General features: G+C 36.5%; 1 protein-coding gene across 1 annotated transcript in view; it reads left to right on the top strand.

Annotated features, from left to right (window-relative positions):
- Positions 1-3980: 3980 nt before the first annotated feature.
- The window catches only part of FHIP1A (FHF complex subunit HOOK interacting protein 1A), a 70160-nt gene continuing 54041 nt past the window's right edge, over positions 3981-20099 (top strand). Inside the window, exon 1 of the mRNA XM_026698143.2 lies at positions 3981-4321. The gene's annotated coding sequence lies outside the window, so the exon portion shown is untranslated. The remainder of the gene's footprint in view (positions 4322-20099) is intronic.

Here is a 20099-nt window from a genome sequence, read left to right as displayed (position 1 = left end):
ACAATTATAGTGCTATGTTATGTAGCTCTAGCATTAGAACAGTGCATGTATAAAATGCCCAATAGAGAATATTGTCATTTGTGTGACCGTATAATTGACATAATATAGAAGAGTTACAGACAAAGCAATCGGTGCATTGATGTATTAACATCATAGATGAAATGAGACACTATATTGCTAAAAGTAATGCCAAATTCCAACTTCTTCAGTCTTCAAAAATGTATATAGGTGTCTGTACCTGCATTTTGGAACTGATCTGTTGGAAATGATTTAACTCTGTCCTCAGGTGAAACTAACTTTATCTTCTCTTTCGTTATAGCATATTTTCAGCTTGGACTGTATCCACAATCATAAGCAATAGCCATTTGTTCCATGTATCTGATTTTGTGCTATACATGAAATGTATCACGTAAAATCTATGATGTGTCAATGTTGAAGTTAAAAAAAAGGAAACAAAAGAATGTTGGGAAAGAAAAACAGTGTTTTATTTAACCATTAATGGTCATGGTAATTGTTCCATCAGGAGTTTTGCATTAATAAGCATTAATTCTCAGTATTCTACAAAGCACTTCAGCTCATGTTCTTGCTAGCAAGACATGTTTCTGTTCATCTTACCTTTCTCTGTTGTCCATAGACAGAATTACAATACGTTAGTTCGTTGGTTATGGATTGCTCTGACTTTTGTCTTTCATTCATATTAAATCATGTACACAATAAAGATGTTATTTAGGGGAAAATCCACCTTTCAACTTTTGTCATAGATGGGATATCCCATCAAAAGTACTCTGTTGTTTTCACGTACGTTTTCCCATGATGATCGTATACAATAGCACCAGGTTTCTGCTTTTATACTTGTGACATATTTATTGTATTTGTTAAACTGATAGACTTATTTTCTTCCAGGAGTTCAAGACAGTTTATATGGGAACTCTGCAAAAACATTCCTGAGAGATAGATATGTTTATTTAAATATACATGGCTGTCCATCTCAGAAAAAGTGACTCTGATTAGTTGACAGGGTAGCTACAAAGATTTAAAAAATACAATGTTAATACAATACAATATAAAATACATTTCACAACCAACTAAATACAATATAAAATACAATATAAAATACATTTCACAACCAACTAAATACAATATAAAATACAATATAATACAATATAAAATACATGTCACAACCAACTAAATACAATATAAAATACAATACAATATAAAATACATTTCACAACCAACTAAATACAATATAAAATACAATACAATATAAAATACCAACTAAAACACAAAGTGGCTGCCAACCATTCTGTACATCAACAGTCACTGCTAATTATCCTCCCAAGTCCATGCCTGGGAAGCAACGTCTTCAAGGCTTTGGGAAAGGTAAGCAGAACTGGGACAACCTAATCCTTGCTGGTATGGTGTCCAGAAGGCAGACCTAGGTACAGAAAAGATGAGAAAAAGATTTGCCTTAGAGACAGTAAATAACTCAAAGTCATCCAATGAGACACCATGGTTGAGAGTAGAGTTGGTCTTGGTTAACTACACATATAATATACAGTTGTGAGATATACGTCTACTGAAAAACAGGACTGTGGCTGAAAATATTAAAAAAATCAGAAATGTACATTTTATTCCTTGCCATTCTCAGGATGGTAATTAGATTTAAGCGCGTGCGCACACACACACAGAGATTCTTTTTCTTTGATGACAGATATGTCACTTGCACTCCTGAAATTGTTATACACCAGTTGATCCTTTAGTACAATTTCTAATAACATATTTAAGAGAGATAGAAGGGGTGGTGGTTATTTTTTTATTGCTGGTGTTTAATCCTGTTTCTAACCATCTAAATCACTTTATCCAACTGTTTTCTCTATCAGGTGGAAAAGGTTCAGAAAATGGTTGTTGCTAACAGGAAGATTTAAGCATTAAATCTCTAAACAGCAAGAGATTTAAGCATTAAAGATAAAGCATTCTGAAAATAGTAATCCTCAAAATGAGAAATATACAGCAGCACCATGGTTCATCGAATAAATGTAGTTTTTATTAAAAAATACAGTGGATAAATAGGATGAATTACCTGCCAGCGTGTATATACTTGAATTTTGCATTTTTAAAAAATTGCACTTCAACAAGATTGATTCACCTTTCTCAAAAATAGACTTAGTTTCCAAGCAGAAAAAAATAGGCTTTCTGTATGATGTTTAGGGTACAGAAGCCTAATTTACAGAAATTAGGAAGTACATGCTTGTATGTATGATTATCTCTCAGTGTGTAACCACAGTGGGGCAGTGGTTAAGATATTGTATTAGAATTCAATTGAAGTCCACCCTCAACCATAGAACACAACACCTTTAACCATGGAAGTGAGTCACAACATACTGGTACCTCACAAAGTTGCTGCACTGTAAAAACCGGAGATAAAGGATCATTTCCAAGGCTTTTAGCTCCTGAGTAGACTGATTTTCCTCAACTTTCCAACTCAAGTGAGCGCTGCCACCGATTGAAATACGGCAGAAATATTTAAGATTTAATTTTTTAAAGAGTTACTGTGAATGTACATTAATTGTTACCATCTTTCTTGTCTCTGGCAAGACAGGATTATTCATTTCTCTTTCTAATCTCCCACTAGAAGCAATTCGTTTTTGAGCTTTGGTGAACGAAAACAGGAAAAGTTAATGGGGCCACAATATTAGAAGTGCCACTGGTTGCCTGGCAGCGGAGGAAAGGTTTGTGTGGAATCTCAGAGAATTAAGCTGCTTTCTAGAGCGAAAGGCCAGGAAGGCGGAACTCCAGAGAGCGTCTGTACTAACCAAGGTAAACTTACAAGTCAAACGTGTTTTATTCAATAGCTCCATAAAGTCTAAAAGGACTTTTTGTCCCAGCAAGAGCACAGAGTGCTTTGTAGCATCAAGATGGCACACAATCGGCAGGCTTCTGCTCAGCCTCTCCCCTCCCCCCACCCATTTCAAGGTTTAATGACACGAAGGACTGGGAGCAACATGATAGCAGTGCTCCAATATGTAAGGGGCTGCCACAAAGAAGAGCAGGTCGTTGTTTCCAAAGCACCTGAAGGCAGGACAAGAAGCAATGGATGGAAACTAATTAAGGAAAGAAGCAACTCTGGAATTAAGGAGAAATTTCCTGACAGAACAATTAATCAGTTGAACCAGTTGCCTTCAGAAGTTGTGATTGTTCCAACGGTGGAAGTTTTAAAGAAGAGATTGCACACCATTTGTCAGAAATGGTACACAGAACTTTCCACCTGAGCAGGAGATTGGAATAGAATAGAATAGAATAGAATAGAATAGAATAGAATAGAATAGAATAGAATAGAATAGAATAGAATAGAATAGAATAGAATTCTTTATTGGCCAAGTGTGAGTGGACACACAATGAATTTGTCTTTAGTGTGTAAGCTCTCAGGGTACATAAAGAAAATATAAAATACATTCATCAATCAAGAATCGTAAGATACCTCACTTAGCGATAGTCATAGGTTACCAATAAGAATCAAATCATACTAGGGAACAATAAAACAATATAAATTGTAAAGATACAAGCAACACGGTTATAGTCATAAGTGGGAAGAGATAGGTAATAGAAGGATGAGAAGAAGAATAGTAATACAGTCTTACTAAACAGTTTAACGGTATTGTGGGAATTAGTTGTTTAGCAGTGATCTTATTCGGGGAAAAAAACCTGTTCTTGTGTCTAGTTGTACAGTGCTCTATAGCGTCGTTTTGAGGGTAGAAGTTGAAACAATTTATGTACCTCCAAAGTCTCTTTCAACTCGATTAGTCTATACATTCCAAGTTCGCATCCCGCGCCCCGCCGTCTGACTGCTGCCGGGCGCCACCGCTTCCCTTCCTCCTCGGTCCAGGACGAGTAAATCCGCCACGTGATCGCCTTAAACTCCTCCTGGAGAACTCCAGGAGCCGGGAACTCAAGACTTACTCCGGCTCCCCGCCCTTCCCCTCAGCGCCTGGAGGATTATGGCTCAGAGCGGGACGCTGACGCTCGAGCAGGCACAGGGAGGGACTTACCTGCTGTGGCTGTTGTCGGGAACGGCGCTCCCCCCGCCTGCCGCCTCTCTCTCTCTCGCTGTCCCCGAAGGCCGCTCCGAAGCGCGCATCCCGGAATCCATCTAAGCGATCCCCTCCAATCGACCGAGGGGGCATCTTCTTCTTTTCCGCCTCAAAAGGAAAAAGTTTCAGCCGGCCAAACACGCGGATTATTATAATCAAGTCAGCTGAGACACGCGTCGAGGGTGGCGACGACCCCACGGGAAGGAAGAGCGGAGTCGCCTCAAACCCGCCAGGTATTTCCCCCCCACTTTTGGGTCCTTCCAGAGCAAATGGGGTGAGAGCCAGTATATTCGTCGCTCTTCGCCAACCATGTGGGAACGTGGAGGGAAAAAGTTCCCTCGTGGACCAGGGGTCCCCAACCTTGGCAACTTGAAGAGATGGGGACTTCAACTCCCAGAATTCCCCAGCCATCTTTTCCAGTTGCCAAGGTTGGAGATGCCGGTCGTTAAGGGACACCGGGGCCGTCAAGAGACACCGGGAGGAAAGGGCGTGGGAATCGTCTGATGGAAGAGGGGCTCGTCGTGCTACCTTGACGGCTGCGTCTTAATCGGGCGATCGCGCACTCTTGACTGAGCCTAAAAAAAAAACCGGACTGGTTTTTTTTTTCTTTTTTCCTTTTCTTTTCGCCTTTTTCTCTCCTTCCAAAGCTGAGGGGGACGTCCGTTCCTATTCATTCGAAAGGGAAAGGCGTAGCAATAGAAACGCTTTCGAAATATAGGAAGCGGGGGACGTGGGGGGGGGGGAGAGAATCTATGAGGCGCTGGATTTAAAACATTGGTGAGTTTTTGTCCGGATTTTCCACGGGCATCTTCCTCTCTCCTCAGATGCCATAAAAGCAGGAGAGGTGGTGGCCTCCAACCATAGACTTCAATTCCCAGAAGCTTTGCTTGGTTGGGGGATTGTGGGAGTGGAAACCCACACGCCTTCAAAGTTACCAAGGTTGGAGACCCCGGTCCTTTAAAAAGTATTTCTGAGACTTGTTGCTTAACCAGAAGTACTCCACCCGCCCTCCTTTGTAAAATGGCTAGCATGCTTGGGAAGCGGAGGCGTGAACGCAAAAAGCGTTCACAACTGGACTGGGTGGTGTGTTTTTTTTTCCCCCTTGGGCCGAGTTCGGCAATAGCTGATTCAAAGCATCCTCTTCGCTTGTTTTCCTCGCCTTCGTCCCTCCAGGAGCGTCTCTTCCTCCCGAAACAAGGCCGGAAAACAACGAGCTTTTTAATCCGCTCTCGTTGGGAAACGGAGGGCGTCGCGCTGCTTGGAAAAGAGGCGAACGCGGAAATGAATTCCTCCTCCTCCTCTATGTAAGCAGCCGCATATTAAAGCTAAATTATACCAATTGCTAGCGATCTTGAACGTACAGTTTCAAATATGTCTTCCTGTTGCGCTTTAAAACGGGGGTCTCCAACCTGGGCCACTTTAAGGCAGGAGGGGGATTCTGGGAGTTGAAGTCCTCCAGCCTTAAAGTGGCCCAGGTTGGAGACCCCTCCTTTAAAAGATAAGTAAATAAAATAAAAGAGTTGGCTGAGGTATTGCGACTTCATTTCTAGGAAGCTTGGTTTCATCCACCCTGCTCGATTGGTACATTATTTAGGTCACCAGCTAATAACTGGAGGTTTTTTTAAAAATCTTTAAAGAGAATATCCTCTTACAGGTACTTTCTGGGATCAAGGCTATATTTGGAAATAGTTGTTTTTTTATCCGCGTAAAAACTATGCTTATTGGAAGGCCATATTCTTGAAACCATGATATATATTCATTCGACTATGAATTAGCCAAACCTATTTTAATGTAGCAGTAATGCAAGCCTAGTGCATAAAGCTAACTTATGATGGGTTGTGTGGACCTGGAAAATTAAGTAAAATGTATAATATTGGGTCACTGAGTCTAATGAACATATTTGATAGATGATGCATTTTCTTTTCTAAATTCACAGCACTTGTCAATGTAAAATATTTCTATGGTGTTTTTAGAGTTGCCAACACTCATTTAAAATAGATGAAAAGAAATATTTCTGGGTTTGGATAAAATGTAACAACTTCCTCATATATTTTGGGTAAAAAAAACCCATATTTTCTTCCTTGGTAGATATAGTGGGAAAATTGGCCCTGAAAGATGTAATATTGGGTTCCCCAAATGGTCACAACTCTCTTCTCCATCTGACTTTTATAATTTGAAAGGTACTTTTAAATATGTTTTCAATTACATTTATCTGTTTTGAAATGTTTTAATGTAGGCATTTGTTCTTTTTATTTTGTAAGGAAATTCTGCAAACCACACCCATAAGCCTATTTCCTCTGACATGGTATTTAGAAACTTCGTTAGTTTTTTCTAAAGGCAGTTTAAGAGCATAATGCATACCTTTCATTTTTGGTCATAGGGCAGTATAAAATAACATCATTAAAATTGCAACCATTTTAGTAATATCTGTGGAATCTATGAGGTGCCTAAAAGAGAGCCACCTTGATGTAGTGGTCAAGGTCCTGGCTTAGAAATCAGGAGAGTGTGAGTTCTAGTTCCATCTTCAGCATAAAAGCCAGTAGGATGACTTTGGGCAAGTCACACACTCTGGGTATTATGTATATTTTCTGTTGTGAGTTACTTATACAGTAATAAAAGCTGGGATAAAAATCTAATAAATACATAAAAGCTGGCATACCAACCCAATATTATAATATTAAAACAGAAGGCTTCTTGTCCTTTGGGCTAAGATCAAGTGTAATGAAAGAATATAAAAGTACTATTCTTGTCTGTTGGTAGTCTTGGGGTAAATGGGGAATGGATTATAAGATTTGTGGTTCTTACTATACTAGCAAGCTGCTTCCTCAGGCTTTGTCGCATGTCCTTCAGCCTACTTTAAAGCAATGAACCTCTGGATAGGAAGTAACTGTGTCCTTTGGATTCTGAGAGGGTAGGTTGTTCCCTTTTATCAATTGGTAGCATTAACTTTAAGCAAATTCCTTGCTGGAAAAAAAAATGGAGCAAAATACTGTCATATGATTTAGCACTTTGTACTGCCTGGTAACCGAAGCTGAAGCCTCTTATATAATAGTCACACTGAACTTGGTAGGACATTTGAATGAACATTCTTTCTTTACATTGTAAATTTATCTCTGTTGTGGTTGAGGATAACACTGGGCGGGCGAGGCAGTTTTTAGGCATCCTGTTTACTCCTCTGGGCATGTATTGTCCTGCATCAGCTACTTATGCTAGCTAAGTTTTATGGTAGGTAAAATATTGCCAAGTCTTGTGGGAGGAGCACATCAACCAAGCACAACTTTCTTTCCCCATGTTCCAATACTTGTTCAGCTTCTTTTGTCTTTCATACTAAACTTATTCAATCTGGTGTTCACTATATGAGATTACTCAAAACTCAACGTTCTTTTCCCGTGGACCGAGACTTCTGGAAGGTACAGAGTTAGTGAACTTATGATGCTACCACACTGTGTAATATGATGATGCCATAACTTGGACATTGTGCTATTGCAACTTGGAACAACAGCAATACAGCAATAGCAATAGCATTTAGATTTATATAAAGCTTTACAGTGCTTTACATCCATCTCTAAGTGTTTTACAAAGACAATGTTTTGCCCCCAACAATTTGGGTCCCCATTTTACCCACCTCGGAAGGCTGAGTCAGTCAACCTTGATATAAATGATTTATTGTAATACTATTTTCTGTTGAGCAGGTATAGCTGAAAGAATGTCAGTGTCTATTAAATTGATATTGAATACAAAGATTGATATTTGGCTACAAGAAGGATTTAAAATGAAGACATTTAAAAGTGAATTTGTTAGGAACATATTTAGCATACTTCCTTTTCCTAAATCTCTTATATTTAATGTTTGTGTTAAGTGCCTTTTCTGCAATGGTGCTTACCCCGTGGGATAACTACCCTGTCCCTGAACTTTTGATGGCCCTGGCCCTGTTGGAAACCATAAAAACCTGGTTCTTTTCACCTGGTTCTTTAAATCCAGGAAGTTAATGGAGTTTGGGTTGAAAAATTGATTACTTTTTACATTGTATCTTTTATTGTTCTTTTTACTGTTTTATATGTATGTTTTGGTCTTATAACTTGTTAGCTTCCCAGAGTTACTTGATTAATATGATCAGTCACATTAATTTTCAGAATAGAAAAGTGCTAGATAGAAGTAAATCTCAGGATAAATTGAGCACAAATATAGTCTGATTCTTGTAATGATATGTGGCATAAACAGGTGAGTTAAGATAGTACAACTTCTGTTCCATTACATTTCTTATAATTAGGTCAATCCTATTGGGACTATTACTGCATGTACTTACTGGGCCTAAACAACAGTATTTTATTATCCATAGCTACAAAACATTTAAAATACTTTGTTGCTAGTCAGCTGGTTTATTTCTTAATGGATTACTGATGTAATACTGTAGAATTTTCCAAAGAACCATTTTTTATAACAAAATAGGACAAATAGTACATGAGATTTGAGTCCCAAAATTTATAAGCTTGGTGCAATGGAACAGAAAGGTAACTTTAGGCAATATTAGTTCTAGACAAGTAGTCCTCCAACTTATGACCTTAATTGAACCCAAAATTTCTGTTGCTAAGCAAAACAGTAAATGAGTTTTGCTGTTTTACTACCTTTCTTGCCACAGAGCTTAAATAAATTGCTGCAGTTGTTACCTTAGTAACATGGTTGCTGAGTGAATCTGGCTTCCCCATTGACTTTGCTTGTCAGAAGGTGACAAAAGGTGATCATATAAGGCTGGGACACTGCAACTGTCATAATACACGCCAGTTGCCAAGCATCTGAATTTGATCATGTGACCATGGAGATGCTGCTAGAGCAGTATGAAAAATGGACATAAGTCACTCTTTTTAGTGTTGTTATAACTTCAAATGATCAGTAGACAAATGGTTGTAAGTCGAGGACCACCTGTAATTTGGTCTCATAGGATCCTAGGCCATAATGTGATTGGTTTATTTAAACAATGTGTGTGTGACACTGACTTCTTCAATAAAATTCTGTATAGCAAAATTCTGTCTTATTGGAAGGCTAGCTGTTCCTGTCCATATAAATTGTTTCATATCCTCCTGACAGATTTATTTTTTTACAGATTTATCTCATCTTTATTATTAGTAATTCAAGACAGTGAACATATAAAATACTCCTTCGTATTTTTCTCACAGCAATGATTCTATGAGTTAGGTTTGGCTGAGAGAGTGTGACTGGCCCAATGTCATCCAGCCAGCTTTTATGCCTAAAGTTGGTCTAGAAGTCACAGTCTTTTGGTTTATAGGCTAGTACCTTAACCACTGTACCAAACTGCCTCTCACCAAACATAAATAAACATGGAAAAGTTTATGAAGAGACTCACAGAAAGTTCACATATGCTGGTTGGGTTATTAGGAATGTCAATAGATTTGATAGTTGTCTTATGTGTCAATATTACAGATGGATTCTATATAGATGTATTTTAAAAGCCATTGGTATCAGACTGAATAAAACAGGACAACTGTTAATTCTTTCTTCCTTCTGGTTAGCTATCCTTTAAGGAGACCAGACTAGAAAACCATTGCCATGTAGGTCTTAGCGTACTGCTTTTATTGGAAAGCTATAGTAACAGAATGTTGCAAGTTTGAATGAGCTTTTTCCTTCCGTCGTTGAGTGTCAACCTTGCCAATTAGTCAGACAAGAAATATAACCAGATGGGCTAATACTACATTACAGGTAGTCCATAATTGTGGTTTAAGTCAAGGACTACCTGTTTGTACACAGGTATTATGAGTAGGGAAGGTAGAATACAGTACTTAGAAAAAGCTGAGATATACTGTAGTTTCCATCACAATCAGTTGGTTATGCTTCTTGAGAGTAATGGGAGTTATTGATTAATACATCTGGAACGCATCTGAGGAAAGATATTCTACCTAATATAATTTCCAATGACTGCACCACAAGCTGTGATTCCAAGCGTTCACAGTTTTCTGGATGAAAATGTTGGTGATCAAAGTAAATACAGAAATTAAGTTTCTTTTTATATGGGTGCTAAATTAATAATTTGCAGTGATATTAAAGTAAAATATTTCTCAGAAAGTGATAAAATAGTACAGAATAGCTACAGAATGTGGAGTACATTGCTCTGCCATTTGCCCTCAGGGTACTTAACCTTTCACAGTGGATTACTGCATTTTCATCTTCATATCTGTATTGTTTCCTTCGATAGCTGTTATTACTACCCTATTTGGCTTGAAGACAAAAATCTTTAATTTAAAAGGGTCATGGTGGACCATTTAACAAAATTAACCTTGGATATCTAACATTCTAAATTAAAATGACCCTCTGATATTATAGCTATGGAGTTTTTTATATTTTTAAAATATGGATTTAATATATTTTTAATATATAACTCTTCCTGGTTTAGATTTAAAAGCACACAAAGTTAAATTTCTGGAACTGATATCAGAGGTGGTGTAATAATCATAACGATTTGTTGTGTATATTCAATGTATTTTTAAATACATTTTAAATTTGTGTTCTTAGGGAACACTTTAGAGTGTATGAAACTGCCCAAAGTCTTATGCTGTAACCAGATTAGTAGATTGCACTGGAAAAAATTAACTTCTTTCATTGGATTGTATAAAGTAAGGAAATGAACATAACTGTCAAAAAAGATGACAGCTTTTCCAGTAAATGCAACTGAAAGTGCATTAAGCATTGTATTGTAATTCTAAAGAACAATAGCTTATATAATTCTTATTATAACATGTAAAAGTCATTTATGGTACCAGGGTACAATATCATTAATAAAGTAATGACACTATATCCCCACTTTGAACAATAGTACAGGTAAGATGCTGTCAATTATCTGTTCAAGTATTAGAGAGGGTGTTGTGGCCATGTACATTTTCTGGTTGAGAAAGAACAGACTAAAGCTGAACCTAATAAGATGAGTTACTGTTTATATGCTAAGATTCATTGTCAACTCCAGGTTATTTCTGGATGGCCAGGCACTTTGATCTGGGGCATCCTCTTGGACTCACAGCTCCTCCTCAAATAGCAGAAGGAAGCCAAGGCCAATAAGAACTTGATTTCACTGGTCCAGCTGGTATGGGAAGACCTAGCTATAGTGATTCATGCCCTCATTATACATTTGGATTACTGTGACCTACTTTATAGGTGAATGCCCTTGAAGAATATTTGGGAATTACAACTGGTTCAGAATATGAGTTGCCTACCTACCATCTTCTGACATTGAAAGCATTAACACCAATTCTGTAGGCCCTGCATTGATTACTGGTAAGTTTACTTATCCTTGTAAGCTGCCTGGAGTCACAGAGAGTAAGTTGAGTGGCCATATACATTTTCTTAAATAAATAAAATACTAGTATAATTTAAGGTGGTGATAGTGATCTGTAAAGCTCTTCTTGGCTTGGCTCTTGGATAGGACTGTAGGACTGCCTTCTTTCAATTACATCAGCCCTGTATATCAGATACTTTAAGGAAGAAGTACTGCTGATTCTCTATAAAGTGTTGGCTTCTCAGTGGAGATCAGGCTCACATTCCTTACTATTCTGTAGGAAGCTACTAGGGAACCTGTGACCTGTTAGTTCATTTTTTTAGAGATATTTCCTTACCTAAACAGAGAATCAGAATTATCAGAGGTGCGTAAACAAGTCAGTGGTAGTGGGAATGACTTCTGTTTTCCTATAGACTTGCCTGTTGAATTCACTTACAGAAGGCTTTCAGTGAGCATTGGAGATCCTTCCTTCCTACCTACCTACCTCCTCCCAGCAGGCAGGTAAATCACACCTGAAGCTTTGATCTTCAGACTCACCTAGTAATTTTTTTCCATCAATCACAGTTGGCAATTATGCTGCTACAAGATCAATTTTGTGAAACGTTTATGGAGGTTGAAAAATTATTAGCAGCAGATACGATCATCCATTTGTTGATCAACAAAGTTCATTTTTTGTTTTTCCATTCATTCACTTTTTCATTTGTTGGATACCTAATTTGTGCATAGAGTATTGACATCCTCCCTAACATTCTTTATTCTCTGCCAGTTTTAATTTACCGTACCTAAATCATGTTGTTGCTATGCATTTGAGCACTACCACTTGTACCATTTTGCTTTAATTATGTGTAAATCTACTGTTATTTTTGAACTATGGCTTTTACGTGTGTATTATTTGTTTTTTTTTTTTATCCCGCCTTTATTACTTTTAAGCAACTCAAGGCAGTGAACATACTTAACACTTCTTTATCCTCCTATTTTCCCCACAGCAATAACCTTTTGAGCTGAGTTAGGCTGAGAGAAAATGGTTGGCCCAAAGTCTCCCAGCTGGCTTTCATGCCTAAGGCAAGACTAGAACTCACAGATGTCTAGGCTAGGATCTTAACCACTACAACAAACTGGTTCTTAATTAAGAACAATGTTGCATTCAGTTCCTCCCTTCCTATCAAAATTGAATTTGAAGTTTGTGATATTAAAATAATATCTCTCTCTCTCTCTCTCTCTCTTTATATACACACACACACTATTTTTTCTTTTTAGGAATTGGTATTATTAGGATTTAGTAAGCAAAGCTTACCAAATTGGTTATATAACACAAAAGTGCTGATCCTAAATTGCATACTAGCTTATGGAAAAATAATGTTCTTAGTTTGCTTCTAAACAAAATGAAAAGGCTATTGGCAAAGTGAGTGAAGTAGCCACTTTTCAGCCCCACAAAGTGGACCATACTAAGAAACAATGCCAAATAGGTAGGGACTGCTTTGATTGTAAAAGCTATAGTAACAGAATAGTAACAAGTCTGAATGTGCATCCCTCCTCCCTTGGTCTTCATGTGAACTAGGGTGGGGCTTGAGACCTTTTAATTTCTCAAATTATCTTCCTCACTGGCTCAAGCTCCATTCCCTTCATAGTGGCTGTCCTGCAAGGCCATTGCCTATGGTCTCTGTAGTCATTGACAAGCTTGCATAGAATGTATTTTTAGCAACTTGTTTTGAGATTTTACTCTCTAGCAGAATCATATTTATTTTATGGTATGGTATGGTTCCTCTTTAAAATATTATGCTGTTACACAGCTTTACTGAGATAAATCAAAAAGTTGTCGACTAATTTTTAATTTTCTATGAATTCATAACTTGTGCTAATTATCTATGGTTTATAGTTAATGATAGATATGGTTTATAGACAAACCAAAATTTAGCTACGTTTTATAGGCAAACCCATCACTCTTAAATATAATCAGTAAATGTTATATTGTTTAATGCTTTGTATAAACCACATCTTACCAATTCTAACTACAGTTTTTATTGATTTTTCAAGACAAAGTTAAACTGATTTCACAGCACATACAGCACATACAGCATGACTGCTGCTGTTTTAGGAATACAGTTTAATTGAAACTTTATTACAATTATGTATAAGAAAGGAAAGAAAAGCATTGTTATCTTCTTTCAAAGAGAAACAAACAGTGTTTTAAACGAGTCATTCTGATCTGGTAGAAAATGTCAAAAAGCAGAAATAACTGCAAATTGATGTGCTGTCACATGGGAGCATTTGGTTAATAGTCCCCAATTGTAACACAGAATGAGACACTAAAAAGCCCATAAATCATTTTAAAGACTTATCAGCAGCAAATGCAGAAGTGCAATACTGATAAATACAGGAGCGGTTTAGAAAAAGGGTGAAATCTTATATATTTATCACATGATGAGAGATATTTTGCCTGTGATTTAGTCTAAAACATTACATATTGCCTTTTCTTGTGATACCGTGTTGATGAAATTTGCCTTCCCCCTTTCCTTTTAAGATAATTGTCTTATTATTCTTTTTATGGTTTTTATTATGTATGCATAATTTAAGAAATATGTAAATTTGTATAAGTGCTGACAATTTTATTGATGGGTGCTATACAAAATTATGAACTATAAATATTTTATTTTATTTCTAAGGATAGAATTATTTTGTTCTATGATTGTTCTTTCAGGCTTTCACTAGAGCATTCATTGCACTTTGGATGTTACTGTTCATATTTTTAAGGCAATATCTCAGTGATAGTATAAAGTTATATAGATGCCATCAAAAATTGGCATAGTTCATAGTTATAAAATTTTACACAGGATAGTTCAGTATACACTTCTGTTGCCCCGATGGCACAGGACTGCATATTTTGTTTCCCAAAAGCTAAGCAGTTTTGTGAGATTTAAACCATCTGTACACTAGATTAAGTTTCTCAAGGCTTATGGGAATATTTGCAGATGGGCTATAAAAACTACGAACCAGAACAGATTAATCTGTACATGGGAAGAAGAAAACAACTAAATTCACCATTTTTTTTATGATATAAAGAAATGTATTATTGAGGTCTTCATACAATAATTTTTGAGGGACAAATTCCCATTTTATTCTTCAACTAGCATTCTTGTTTGATGTCTGTATTGTAGTTTTCATTATTTAGCATGAAGGAGATCAGTAATTGTAAATTATTATCTGAAAATTGGGTTAATAATTATTGATGCTTACAGGTTACCAAGGGCAAATAATAATGCATAAAACTTTCCTGTTTTCCTTTTAACTTTACCATAAAGGTCCTTTCTTATCCATAATAACACCAAAGTAATAAAGCTTATATGACCATGACATGAACTGTCTGTGACACGAAGTAGCATTACATCCTAATAAGAGGCATGTCTTCTCTGTCATGGTGCCTGTGTTGAGCCTCTCCCCAAAATACAGAAGCCCTGATCCTGCCTGCCTTTCAGAAGATCATGAGGGTCTGGCTTTCCCCAAGACTAGGGGCCATGATATTAATGGTGCTCTGGTGCGGGTGTGGATGTGTCTGGATACAGTATGTCAGCATAGAGATTTAGGTCTCTTAAGCTAAATTCTTTTAATTGTTTGTATATTTAGATTTTGTTTTTTAATTTTGCTTGTGGCCACAGCCCCTCTGGTAGAAGATGACTATATACATTTCTTTAAGAAATAAATATAAATAAAAATCATCATATAAAAATGTAGGTGGACAAGCTTTGTTTCACAACAGGTATTTAGTCATGTACCTCTTGTCCTCCACAGACAACTATGATTAGCATGCAGTTTAAAGCAGTTTAAAGTAGATTTAGCTTGTATATGAACTCCAATATACAGATGAATGTGGTATTTTATTATATAGATCAGGACTGCTAAACTAGCGGCCCATGGGCCAGATGCCCATGCCTGGTTTAGTGAAGGGGAAAAAAGTCACGATACATCACATGACACCACTGTGATGATGTGAGTTTGACACCCCTAATACAGATGTTCATTTTCAAACAAGGAAAAAAGGAGAACTGCTCTTGCAAAAACCTGAGGTGTTCCAGGGTTTTTCTCACATGGATACACTAATTAAAATTTGCAGATTACTCTTGCATCACTTTCTACTCAGTGATAACAAAATTGGGATAACACATTTTAGGAAATATTATTTGTTAGGATCAGTGGTGGTATTCTACCGGTTCGGCCCAGTTCACATGAACTGGTATTAAAAATGTTACCATTCAGCTGAACCAGCAGTTAAAAAAACAGCTACCTGTTCGGCCAAACTGGTATTTCTTTTTTTTTTTTCCTCCTGATGATCAGCTGTGCCGGGATCCCCCTCTCTATCTTACTGCTTCGCCCAGGAGGCTTCCCTGAGGCTCAGGAGGCCAGAAAATGGAGCACAGGAGGGAGCTGCGCAGCCTCTTGTGCTCCATTTTTGGCCTCCTGGGCCTCAGGGAAGCTTCCTGGGAGCAAAAACAGCCTCCCAGGAGGCTTCCCTGAGGCCCAGGAGGCAAAACAACAACAACAATGGAGCACGGGGGGAGGGGATACTGCAAAAAAGAAGAAGCCACGGCCACCTAGTCACATACCCATGCTCACCTGGCCACGCTCACAGAACCAGTAGTAAAAATATTTACATCCCACCTCTGATTAGGATACAATTTGTATTTACACACACACACACACACACACACACTTACTTGTTGGTTCAAGGTAAAATAGTCCTTATAAATATGATGAAATGAGTGATGCCCAAAGAAAATTCGTGTTCAAATCACAGTGGTATATAGATCAGAGGCACCAAATTATGTGCAGCCGCTTGAGATTTCCAACTCAATGAGAATAGATTTAATAAAAAGGGAGGTGAATAGGGTAACATTGTTGGAATTGAAATCAGAATATGAACATGAAACTAGGCTGTGTTATTCATGTTTCATCTTAATTTTTATTTGAAGCACACAGATTCTTTCTCCACAGGAAAAAAAAAGTAAAGAAAAATTATTGCTTATATTACTGAGGCTTGAGATTTGTTATGCCTTACAAATCAAAGTACAAATTAAAAACAAACAAATTCTTAATAGTAGACAAATTGGCTACAAGTGGTTAGATGGAACGAAGTAGGTAAAGTCTTACTTTCTAATAATAGTAATCTTCCTATAATAAAACCTCACTCTTGGACAGGTAAATAAGGTATTTTCTAGATTATTGGGAGATATTACAAATTATGCTGACAGATAAAAAAGTTCCAATGCAATACCTTTTACATCCCAGGTAGTATATAAAAGTAGGTTGAGGGAGAAAATTTAATTTTGATCAGAGAAATACTGATTTTTTGATTTGGATTATACTATCATTTTAACATCTGTTTGTAATGATTGAGTGTAAAGAACATGAAGAAACTATTGCTGGGAAAATAGTCTAAATACTAATTCTAGAATAGTTGCTATATATATTACCAGCTTTGTAGTCAAGGTGGCTCATTGAGTAACTGAGGACTCTTTTTTTGCATTTTTCTACATATAAATGATCTTTATTCTATGAGAGAAGTTTGATATTAAAGTTACACGGCAGTAAACCTTATAAAATAGCTGAACAAAGATTAAGTAGCCGATGCCTTTGAATTAAAGTTCCCAGTGACTTCTCAGACAGGTTCATGCAGTTTGCTTAATAAGATTGCAAAAACAACTTCCCTTTATGTTTTTTATTATCCAGTCTAAGGCTGAAAGATAGCGACTGACCCAAAGTTACCCAACTATGGTATCTTCCATGTCTGAGGGAGGACTAGAATCCAGGTTTTCTTTCTCCTAGTCCAGACACTATCTCTCTGAGTCTATAAACAAAATGTAACATAAGGCTTAATGAAGAATAAGGAGGAATATAGGAAGTTATTTTCAATTTTACAGTTAACAAATTTCCAAGCTTTGTTTTATATATAATGGTTGGAGTATTAGTATAATAATGCATGTTGTAGAATAACAATTAGGGCTCTTCTTTAAGGATAGAAAAAAATGTAGCTGAGAAGGAAAAGATTTGCCGGAGATTGGGGAAAAGAAATTCGGTTTCTTCAAATGGAAAACTTGTATATAGATCCTTAGCATGTTGTTTGGAATAAATACAGAATGATGGGTGGAAAACAAAATGTGAATTGTGTATGGCCCAAGCATTAGCAAAAGATATTAGCAGATAAATTAACATACCAAAAGAATTAGTGGAAAATGAAAGTAATGAAAAAAGTTGGATAAAGCACCTGGAACAAAATGAAAGTTATTACATTATAGAGTGTCTCAGAAGTGTGTTAAGTTATAAAAATGGAAAATATGAAGATGGATGCTTGGCATAATGATGAAGAGAAAGAGGCTATGGACAAGGAAAAATGCATGTAAGAAAATGAATACTGAAAGAAAGAAAATGACAGATATCTTATATAATGTATATAGGGAGAAAAAGGTAATAGCCAAAATGCAGAACAAAGTGCAAGTAATAGTTCATTAAAAGAGGTGGAAAACATAATTTTGATTGAAATTAAAAAAATGTTATAGAACTGGAGGAAGAAAAGTAAAGAAGAAACTTCTAGCAAACTAAAGGTAAACATGTAAAATGATTTTGAACCAGCTAAATTTAGGGTTTGCTGGAGGAAAGTTTAGAGATTTGCACTTGAAACACATGCTTTGAAAGTAAGAGTCTAATAAAAATCATGAAAATGAAATTATATATACTATGAGAATGTTGAAACAGTGGCTAAGCTTCAAATATAGTTGTATAGCTGGAGAATTTTTAAAATATAGGTGTAGTTTGCATATAGAAGCACTGTGTAACTTGTTTAACAAATGCTGAAAAAGGCACATGTGTAAGAGTTGTTTCTCATAGTTACAGGACTTCAAGCAGTTGTATAAAGCACAGATTAATAAATTCCCCAAACTTATATATGCATAGATGTATTATATTTAAATGGAAAAGAGTTTATTTTCTGGAATTCTTATATCGCTACTGCTCCCATTTGAATCAATCTTGCTAAAGACTTTAAAAGTCATGCTGGGGGGGAAGCAAATTATGAATGCTGGTAACATTAATTGTCTCAGAGTTCCAAGTATTTATTTTTGGGGAAATGGACTAAAAATATTCCAAGTACATTTCTTATTTCAACATTCCTGGTTAGTGTAAGAAATGGAAATGGAGAGAGAATGCCTGGTCACAGAATAATCTAGTTAGCTTTGAAAACGTGCTAGTAAATATTCTAGTGTGTCTTTGTATCTTAATGGCAGTTTTCAAGAGTCCAGCAAGCAGATAAATGTCCCCTGTATTCAGGCAAGTCTTTTGATCTTCTCAGTTTTGCTTTCTCATTTTTCATGAACACTTACTAGTATTTGGATATCATTTTACAACTTCCAGACCTTCTGGACATTTTTTTTTTCACTGCATGTTTTCAGCATAATTTGATTTCCTGAGGCTAAATTTCAGAATTGCTAAATTCTGCGGAATTAAAACTGTATACATCTACCTCTGAATTTTATGTTAAAAAGAATGATCATAGGTTTTTAAAGTACGTGTTCTACTTTTGATGCGTGTTGGCAAAAATGCTGATTTTTTTTTTTTAGTTTTTAGAATTTCTGGTTAAGTACAGAAGAAACTACAAATTTTTAAATATTTTAGCGCATTACTATCTTCTTCATCCTATTTTTTCACTTAGAATTATTGATGCAATTATCATTGCAAATCCTTCCATCCTCTTTTTTTTAATAAATAGCAATCAATCTAGATGACATGTGATTATTGTTTTCATTGCAGAGGGTTCTATTAATGAATGTGATCATTCACACAGTGTCACTGTAGTGTTGGCATGCTGAATAATTTAGAAAACTGTGGCAGGTAGATAGCTGTGTAGTGTCCGTGTTACTATGACAATATATATCTCTAGATGCAGGAAACCTTGTCAGTAAGAATACAGAATTTTGCCTAGAGCAGTTCATTTCCCATGCTTATATAGCGATTGGTCTGGTCTTTGTGGATTGGATTTAATATCCACAATTTGACTATATTCAGGATACCAGAATAAGAGATTTGAATCGGACCTTGGAGGTCTTCTAATCCAATCCCTTGCTCAGACAGGAAGCCCTATACCATTTCAGACAAATGCTTGTCCAGTCTCTTCCTAAAAACTTCCAGTGTGGAGTACCCACAACTTTGGTGCTTTTCATTCCCAGAAGCAGCTTTATCAGAGCCGCACAAACTTCTATTTTCCCTAATCTTTTGATGCTTCTGTTTGTCATTAGTTCTATTCATGCTAGTCATTTTTTGTGAGGTGTTTTGTCAGATTATGGAAGGTATTTGGGATAGCATAAAATGTTATACAGTATATTTTTATAGCTCTCATTTTTCTTTTTTATTATAAAGGTTACTATTACACAGTTGTTAACTAATGATGTCTGGAAATTGATGTTTGTTACAAACCATCTTCTGAAGACTCTGCAGTCATGGATACTTAATTAAAATAGGCTGTTACTATTCAAACTGAACTTGCTGACCTCCATCCAATTGTCTGGCTGGACTGTTCTTAGCTCTTCTAACAAGAACTCTTTCCGACTCAGAGCTGCCCTAGGAAACATAGAAAGGAAATGCTTTGTGTTCTTGCCTAAAGCCCATGAATACACGACAAACCTTGTGTCTTTTCTGGAACGCAAGGTGTAGCAATGTGACGATTCACTCTTACAGATAGGGTTTTT

This window comes from Pseudonaja textilis, chromosome 6 (assembly GCF_049901715.1).
Source record: "Pseudonaja textilis isolate UNSWEBS1 chromosome 6, rPseTex1.2, whole genome shotgun sequence".
Lineage (NCBI taxonomy): Eukaryota > Metazoa > Chordata > Lepidosauria > Squamata > Elapidae > Pseudonaja > Pseudonaja textilis.
This window is presented reverse-complemented; position numbering and strand designations above follow the sequence as displayed.